The following is a 9,328-nucleotide window of genomic DNA, read 5'->3' as shown; positions in this document are numbered from 1 at the left end:
CGCACCCTTTGACCAGGACCAATCCTGTGCTGCCCAGATGAGTGTTGTAGCCAGTAAGGAGCTGGACCAGCTCACCTGTTTTCATGACCCCAGGGCCAGTTCTCCAAACTGCTACAGGTGGCAAGGGACAAGTGGGGGAAAGGTATTACCCCCATACCTACGGCATCTCATAAAAAACAAGTGGTGGGTCCAGCTCTTCCTCGTTCTCACCCTCAAGGCTGGCTCACCTACTCCCCTACCACCAAGGATCTGCTGTACAGGGGAGGTGCAGGGCCCACTCTCCAGAGTGCTGTAGCTGGTGAGGGGCTCTCTGGGGCTCACGACCCTGTGGAAAGCTTTTTCTATGGCCAGAGGTGGTGAATCTAAACATCACTGCTGCACCCATGCCATGCCATAACAGATGAGTGACAGGGCTAGCTCTCTCATACTCATGTCCTATGGGCAGGCATACTCACACCCTAGCCATCAGGGGCAGATCACTGTGATGTGTGGGTGAGAGTTGGGGCCAGATCTCCAGAGCACCGCATCAAGTGAGGCGCAAGGCCAGTTCTTCATAGCCCCTGAACATCCAGGTGGTCCCTGGTGACTGCCTAGATCAGGGAGAACTCACCCCATGTTCTCTAATGGTAATAGAAACAATGAACATTGATAACAAGCCGTGCTGCTGCATAGCCACGGATGCTGACATGGCCCTCAGAGGCAGCTCAGGCTGGGACCTTACCATGGTCCCAGGTAGAAGATCTGGCCACTCACAGCAGACCTTTCTTTCTTTTTTTTTTTCTTTTTTTCTTTTGGTTTTTCGATACAGGGTTTCTCTGTGTAGCACTGGCTATCCTGGAACTCACTCTGTAGACCAGGATAGCCTCGAACTCTCGAACTCAGAAATCCGCCTGCCTCTGCCTCCCAAGTGCTGGGATTAAAGGCGTGTGCCACCACTGCCCTGCTAGACCTTTCTACTAGAATCTTTGGTTCCATCTTTCTGCATGATGTTCCAGGTGGTCCACTTCTCTTTCTCTTCCATCTGATCACCACATACACACACTTTGCTGTGGCTCTCTTTGCAGGCTGGTGACATGGCTGGCAGACCTCTGGGTGATACCCTCCATCCACGCTGTGTGACATGTTAGCAAGAAGGTGTCTATGGCTCACCTGGGCCATGCACTTGAGGGCTGGTCTGTGGGTGGCATGGTGGCCTATAGGTTTCTGTCTGTCTCCCTCCTCCAGTGTTGTGCTGCTTGGGTTTGATTTGATTTAATTTGATTTTCATGAGTCCTAGACATAAAATGGTTTTGGCCACAAAGCCAAGGATTAAGATAGGATGGACAAAGGACTTCCCTCTGCTCTGCCTCTGACTGAAATAAGAACATTACCAACAAGATGTCTCTTTGCCCATTGCCAAGGGGCATTGTCATGCTTTTTTAAAACAGATGGTAACTGTATTTCCTTAATGCACCTTTGTGTTGATCTAAGAAGACATCTATGTAACCACAGGTGATAGGACATTCCTTGTTGCTTTGATTCAGGTAAAATGTTGGGTCTTGTGTCATAAATGAGCTAAGAAAGAAAAGAATATTCTGGAGTCCAGTGTGGTGATACCCTCCAGTAATCTCAGAACTCTGGACACTGAAGCAAGATGATTACTATGAAGTTGATACCAGGCCGTAGAGAGACCATTAAAAGTGTGTGGGGGGGGGGCGGGGGGGGAGAAGAGAAGAGCAGCAGCATATCTGTTAGGGACTGGAGAGATGTCTCAACAGTGAAGAACACTATGACATGAGTTTGGTTCTCAGCATCCACATCTGAAACCCTCTTCTGGACTCTGTGGGCACTGCACATACCTACATCTATACAAAAGTAACTAAAAATAAATCATAAAATGTATTTAATTGAAATATCTCTGTATCACTTTCTCTTCCCTTCCCTGTCAGCAGACCTTGCCATCCACTCTCCCTCTCAAGTTGATGGACTCTTTTTCATTGAGTATATTTGTTACAGATGTGTGTGTGTGTGTGTGTGTGTGTGTGTGTGTGTGTATGTGTATTCAAATATATATAAATACAGCCCACTGAGTTCCTTTTTGTTGTTTGTGTATACATGGTTTCTGCATTGAACTACCAACAATTAGGCTCATCCCTCAGTCATTATCATGAAATTATCCTCCTATGTAAGCATGTCCATTGATGTTGCTATTATGGTCTTGTTTATCAGCCATTTTTAGGAGACACTATTCCACAGCAGACTTTCTTGTATTCTGGCTTTTACAATCTTTGTACCTGCCTTTCCGTGAGTTCCCTAAGCCATAGACCCAAAGGTTGTGATGTAGACTTTTCCATTAGTGCTGGGCTTCCTACGATCTGTTCATCTCCTATCTGTGTCCAGTGGTGATTTGCTATGGTGGTTTTCATTTGCTATAACAAGAAGCATCTTTGATGAGGGATGGTAGCTGTACTTATCTGTGAGTATAAGGATAAGATTTGGAACATAGTAAGGAATTATCCTGGTTTAGAAAAGTGGTGTCAGTAGATTCTTTTCTACGATCCATGACCTCACTAGCTCTGGGAAGTTGGCTAGGTTTCCAGCACCAGGCGTGATTTCCTTCCTGTTGAATGGCTCTTAATAACAATTAGACAACTTTTAGTTTCCACGAACATGTGAGTGCCACTTACTGCATCTGTATATATATCTTACCACGTTCATAATTACCATGGTTCATAGCACATGCCATAGGACTGTTTGTTTCCCTCCCTTGACAGCTTGCATAGTAGTTTTTGGAACCATGGAATAAGGTTTTCAGGTCAGATACAGCGTGAGTCATCCAAGTCAAGCATCCTAAGTGTGTGATGATGTCTTCAGCAATAGGAGCCACCCTCAAACCCTGAGAGGCAACTGAGAGCTAGGAGTAGCTTGGACTACTCTGACCAACCCTTCAGAAAGAGGTTTCTTGCCTCTCATACTGGAGATTTTGTTAGGTTTATAAACAGAGCATTATCAGTAAAAGAAATAAAAATGGTGAAGAAATACCTATAAAAGTGTTCATCATCTTTAGTTGTTGGGGAAATGCAAACTAAGATAACTTTGAGATTTCATCTCACCCCAATTAGAAAGGGCAAGATCAACAGGACAACTAACAATAAACACTGACGAGGCTGTGGAGAAAGGAACACTCACTCACTGTTGGTGGGAACGCAAACTGGTGCAGTAAACATAGACATCAGTATGGAAAATCCTCAAAAAAAAAAAACACCTAAAAATGAAGCTACTATATGACCTAGCTATACCTCTCTTTGGCAATGTCCAAAGGACTTAACATTTTATTTTACAGATACATGTTCAGCAATGACTATAGCCACCCTATTTACAACAGCCAGAAAAATGACTTAAATGTCCTTCAACAGATGAATGGATAATAAGAATGTATTACAGATACACAACAAAATACTATTCAGTATTAACAAAAAGGAAATTGAAAATTTCAGGTAAATGAATGGACCTAAAAATGATCATATTAAGTGAGTTAACCCAGATCCAGAAAGAAGTTCCACATGTACTCTTCCATCTTCAGTTTCTAGCTGCAAGTCCTCATATGTGAGCATGCAACATAGAATAACCAAAGAGAAAAAAAGCAGCATCAAAGAGTCCAGATGGTCTAAAGGGATCATTGATAGGTAGAGGAGGTGCTGGGAAGAGAATAGCAGGAGGCAGGTGACATGAAATGAGACACAGAGTAGTGGGACAGGGCTCTAACGGAGAGTGTTGGAGGAGGCAGGTCAAGATAGAAGGAAAAGGGACAAATAACACCAAGGATGTTTGAAAAAGCCTCAAGGAGTCATTTTATATAAAAAAATTATGCAAAGTACATATAAATGTACACACACACACAGATAGAGATAGACTAGATAAATACATACAAACAGAGAGAGATAGAGATAGGTAGATAGATAGATAGATAGCTGATAGAGAGATTAAAGAAAGTTAAGCTCATTAAGGCTGATAATGAGCCATAGACTAACAAAAAATAATTCTTAAAAAAAGAAGCCCTCTGGAAGATTTTCAATGGGAAGCATACACACCTTTGATAAAAATGTGTCCACACATTTTTGTTGTTTGGGTATGCATTTCAATGACCATATCACTTGTTTGCCATCTTTGTCTCTGTCTTTCCCCCTTTGTAGTCTAACCCTGAGTGTTGGGCACTTGAAAAAAAAACCTCTTGAATTGAGAGTTACATTGCTCTTGATGAAAAAATAATCATTCTTTTAATAAAACAAAACAAAATAAAAAAAAAACAAGGAAACTTGCTTAATAGATTCGTGGTTATTCAGACAGGACCTACAGAGACAAGACCCACACATCACAGTTAACATGTGACCACATAGACACACAGGTCATAGTAAAATGTTAATCTGGAAACATTTCTTTTTAAGTGTATCTTTCTCGGTTTGCCTTGGAAAGTTCTGTAAAGCATCTGTAGGTTTAAAGGCCGTTCAAAGTGGGCACAGAAAGGAGCGAGATTTATCCCTCTCGGCCTGGTGCCCATTATTTGCCCCGTGTCTCAGAGGAATGTGGACTCTATCATGTTGAACTATATGGAAGCAAGGGAATGTTACAGTGAAACGAGAGACCAAAGCAGGTCATTCGCCTTTGTTGAGCGTCTCCTTCTTGTCAAGCCACCAGTTGTAGCTCTTGCTTGTCACTGGGAGCCTATCACAAAGCCCCTTCTGTTATGACACTGCACCTGAAACTACCACCAGCCAGCCGAGCATAAACAGTAAGGTGGAGCCAACGTCCCAAAGCTCCCTGTGCACAATAGACTCTGCTGTCACGGAGCCACAATCCCTGGCTCTTAGGGTGGTATATTTTTCCTCATCATATGCATGACAGAAAGTCTAATGGAGCCTGGAGTAGCTTTTAAGATCCTATAAAATGGTCTATTATCAGTTTCATCGGTGTCCCCAAGATGTCTCCCTGGATGTCAGAGAGCCCACAGTGGCTGTATTTACAGTCGTGAGGTCAGTTGGGAGTAGAAAATAATTAGCTGAAAGGATGGGGGCGGGGGGCTGTTCGCAAACCAGAATGCAAGCTCACTGCTTTCTCCCTCTAGTGATGAATGAGTGCTTCTTCAATCCCCTTTTGATTATGCTCTATTTCAGTCTTCACAAATGAAGTATAAAATGCACTGGTATGTATATTTCTTAATACACAGTTTTATCTCTGTCTTAATGACAGAAATCTTAAAAACCTGACAAGATCTTATGTCCCAGGTTGGGATACATAATTTTTAAAATTGCACCGTGGTATTGGGGAAAATATACAAAGTAAAAGAACCCTGAAACAGCACCACACAGTCATGTCTGTTATTTTCTAAGATTTAAACATTGCGGTAAAAATAAAAAGACATTTTTGGTGGTTTAAAGTTTTATTTAGTGTATTCTTTAGATAAGCTCTCATTCCATAGCCCAGGCTTGACTAGGACTCACTGTCTGGCACAGGTAGTTTCAAACTCATGGTAATCCCCTGGCCTCAACCCCTGAAGTACAGAGATAGGAATGAGCCACCATGTCTAGCTGGAAAAGACTGTACAATCTTTTTAAAATTATTTCTTTTATTTTCTTCATTAATTTATTTATTCATTCAATTTACATCCTTGTTGCAGACCCCCCCAATCCTCTCCTCCCAGTCCCACCCTCACAAATCCCTCCCCCAACTTCCCCTTCTTATTCTCCTCAGAGAAGGGAAAGCCTCCACCTTCTGGGGTACCCACCAGTCCTGGGACATCAAGTTGCAGCAGGACTAAGTGCATCCTCTTCCACTGAGGCCAGACAAGGCAGCCCAACTTGGGGAAGGAGATCCAACGGCTGGCAACAGTCAGAGACAACCCCTGCTCCAGGTGTTGGGGGAACCCACATGAAGATCAAGCTACACATCTACTACAAATGTGAAGGGGGCTAGGTCAAGCCCCAACATGCACTTTGGTTGGTGATTCAGTCTTTGTGAGCCACCATGCTCCTAGGTGAGTGGACTCTGTAGGTCTTGTGATGTCCAACTTATTTCTTTTACTTTTTATCTTTATTTTTTTATTTTATGTTAATAAGTGCTTTGATGGCATGTATACCTTTGTGTATCACATATGCACGCTCTGCCCACAGATTCCAGAAGAGAATGTTTAATTCCCTGGAGCTGGACTTACAGCAGTTGTGAGCCACCAGGAAGCCAGACATGGGTCCTCTGAAAGAACAGCAAGCTCTCTGAAATTCTGGGCCATTTCTCTAGCACCCTGGAGAAGACTTTAGCATGCCGAAAGTAACACTCTATATGACCTAGATATTATAGTCTAATAAGAGCTGAAACTACTATTTTCACATGTTGGTTCCTATTAACATTCCTGGAGTTCCTGAAATCTTTGTCTCTCCTCTCGAGGTGACAAGTGCTATTTAGGACTTCTCACTGAGTGCATGAGCTTAGGGCTTGCTCTTACATTAAGTTATTATTGAACATACCCCACAAGGTCAGTTGTCAATTTCATTTTGTGAATCATTCTCAGTTAATCTGAGGATCCTATTGTCTTGCAGGGAAGGTGCTTAAATTAGATACGATCATACCATCTAAGGAATTCCAGTGAGATACTTCTGATCAAGATGTCTTTTGTGGGTGACAGCATTCTCCACACTGCCCTTAGAAGCTGCTAGACACTTGCTCTTCATGCACAGCCCCTGTCATATGAGTGAGCCTTCCCTTGATTTCTAGTTTGCTTTATTGCATGCAAGTCTTTAAGGTCTTTCTAAGTGTCATAAATGTGGAATCTTTCAAGGTGCCCGGCTTCTCATGTACAGTGTGTAGCATTTCCTTTTTGGCTCCTCAGAGACCTCTCTAGGAACACAGGGCTCAGCACCTCTCTCCATGAACACAGATCTTTGCTTCTGTAACATTCTTCTGAAGTTTCAGCCTCCCACACTGAGGGACTCCTTTGTGAGCCTTGGGATAAAGACCTTCCTCATTCCATGACTTTCCCCTTGCTTTTTCCCAAGGGGATAGACTTCAAGACACCATAGTGGTATAATTAGCCAGTTTCTTTTTATCCTGCCTTTCTCTTTCTTCTGGTCAGTGAATTGAGCACAGACCAGACTATCTGATTGGATAGGGGAAAGAAAGGTGAGATTCAAAGTGGAGGAGGGTAATTTATACTTCAAATCTATTATTCTGCCTTTCATGACCAATTACTTTTTACTCAGAATAATGTTCAACAATTTAGCGTCAACTTATATAATGCTCAAATGTTTGTCTGTTTTCTTAAATAAAACCCAGAAATTCAAGCACATAAGCTCAGATTTCACTATTAGAGCCAATTCTCTGTGTTTGCTTGGAGAATTTGTCCTCTTAGTACCTGGCTCTTTCTGTAAATGTTGGTGGACACTTTGCAGTCACCTTTGCCTTATAACTAGACAGCCTACTTAAACTAATTGTTACATTTATTTATTTGTGTGTGAGGGCCATACATGGAAGTTAGGCAAGTGTCTGGGAGTTGGCCCCCATCATCACATAGGTTTGGGGAGTAGACCTCACGTATTTAGGCTTCAGCCTCAGTGAGCTATCTCACTGACCTTTAAACAACATTTCTTAAATTTACAAATGGACACTATGGTCAGGTGTCTGCGATGCCAAGCTGTTTGGGTACAGAGGAATGAAACATTGCATTATCTTATGTGGTGATGATGGCTGGAAGGTGCCCAGGATTGGACTGTATATGAGCGTTGGATCAAGGCTCTGCTTCTCAACGTTGTATTCAGATTACTAATAGCACCATCTTGGAAGTTACTAGCAATGTATGAGCCTCAGAGATACTAAGACAACCTGGCATAAGAGCTACATGGATGTACTTTCACAAACTTTTGGTATAACTCTGATGTGAATTAAAGTTTTGGAATGTAAGCAAGTGATGCTGGACAGGGGTATTTGCCCCCAAGACTCAGTTTTCTCATTTAGGATTAAGGAACATTCAAGACCTGTGCTAGAGTAGGTTCAAAACCTGTGGGTCACTACCCATTCATGAGGTTTGCCGGAGACCATAGGAGAACACAAATATTTACATTACAATTCATAACAGTAGTAAGATAACAGCTATAAAGTAACAATGAAAATAATCTAACGGTTGGGGCTCACTAACACATGAGAAACTGCATCAAAGGGTCACAGCATTAGGAAGGTTGTGAACCACTAATATAGAGGGAAGGTGTGTACACAAGGGGCTTTGCTCAATTCTGTGATTATAACAAGTCTCTTCGACATGATCCTTTCTCTTCAGAGCACAGATGTGCATCTAAGTGTTTGAAAACATCATACCCTGAGTGGTAAAATACCGAGATGAATAAGGTTCAGACTCTCTGAAGTTCAAGCCTATGGTCAAATGCTGAGGTCCATTTCTTACTAAGTGACTTATGCTAAACTCTCAGTTTCTCAGTGCTTTGGTTTTGTCTCCTGTGACATTAAAATTGTCCAGTAACAAGTGCTGTGTCACAGAGACTGAATGAGAAGACATTCATAGGACAATGAGTTTGCGCAGGGTGAATGCTTACAGACCAGCACACTGAGTTGGTGCCCAAGAAGTGACCATGCATTTTTAGCTAAGCACATTTCTAAGGGCAGAGTCAAAGGACATTATTTTTGCCTTGAAAGATCTAAGAAGTACTAGACATGTAAATGCATAATCTCAGACGAATTTGAGACTTCCTAGGAGATATCTGAAAGAAAATATGAAGACACAGTAATGGGAAAAGGACAGTTTGAGTAGAGGAAGCCAGTCCATCCCCTCAGCTGATGGAAGGTTAATGGAACTCTCAATAAAATCCCAATGGAAACACCAACAACTAGTACACTGCTGTCTGCCGGGTCCTGCTCAGGACCTCAGTCTCTCTCCTCAGGAAACACAGGGGCTGGTGCAATTTGCATTTGCTACACTTTATAAACTTGGAACTGTGACTCTGAGAAGGCAAAGGCTGATAACGAATTTATTGAAACTAGGTGGTGGGTTCTGACAAAGTCACAACGAACGACAGGTCTCATGCGGAGGCTTAGTAAAAGGGAGGAACAAGGGGGAAGCAGAAGCGGCCTTCAAGGGAAGAAAGGAAAGAAGGGGTGAGAGGAGGAAAAAGGTAGCTCTTTACAGGGAGCATGGTTCCTGTGCAGGGGGACATGCAATAGAGGTGACAATGGCAATGTGTCTTGGCACTGGGTTGCCTGATGGTCCCATTGTTGCCAGGTGGGGCTGGCAGTGGAAGCGGCCTGATTGCCAACAGAAATAAACACATACTGCTATAAACAGGTCTCAGAACTT

The 9,328-nt window shown here is 42.7% G+C and overlaps 1 non-coding gene across 1 annotated transcript; it reads right to left on the bottom strand.

Moving 5' to 3' along the window:
• Positions 1 to 1,263: 1,263 nt before the first annotated feature.
• On the bottom strand, positions 1,264 to 1,405 carry LOC114616578. Its single transcript, XR_003710662.1, has one exon. It is a non-coding gene; the product is annotated as a small nucleolar RNA SNORA48 (small nucleolar RNA).
• Positions 1,406 to 9,328: the final 7,923 nt, after the last annotated feature.

The sequence above is a fragment of the Grammomys surdaster genome, unplaced genomic scaffold (genome assembly GCF_004785775.1).
Source record: "Grammomys surdaster isolate TR1022 unplaced genomic scaffold, NIH_TR_1.0 332576, whole genome shotgun sequence".
Classification (NCBI taxonomy): Eukaryota; Metazoa; Chordata; class Mammalia; order Rodentia; family Muridae; genus Grammomys; species Grammomys surdaster.
Note: the sequence above shows the minus strand (reverse complement) of the source record. Positions and strands in the feature narration are given on the sequence as shown.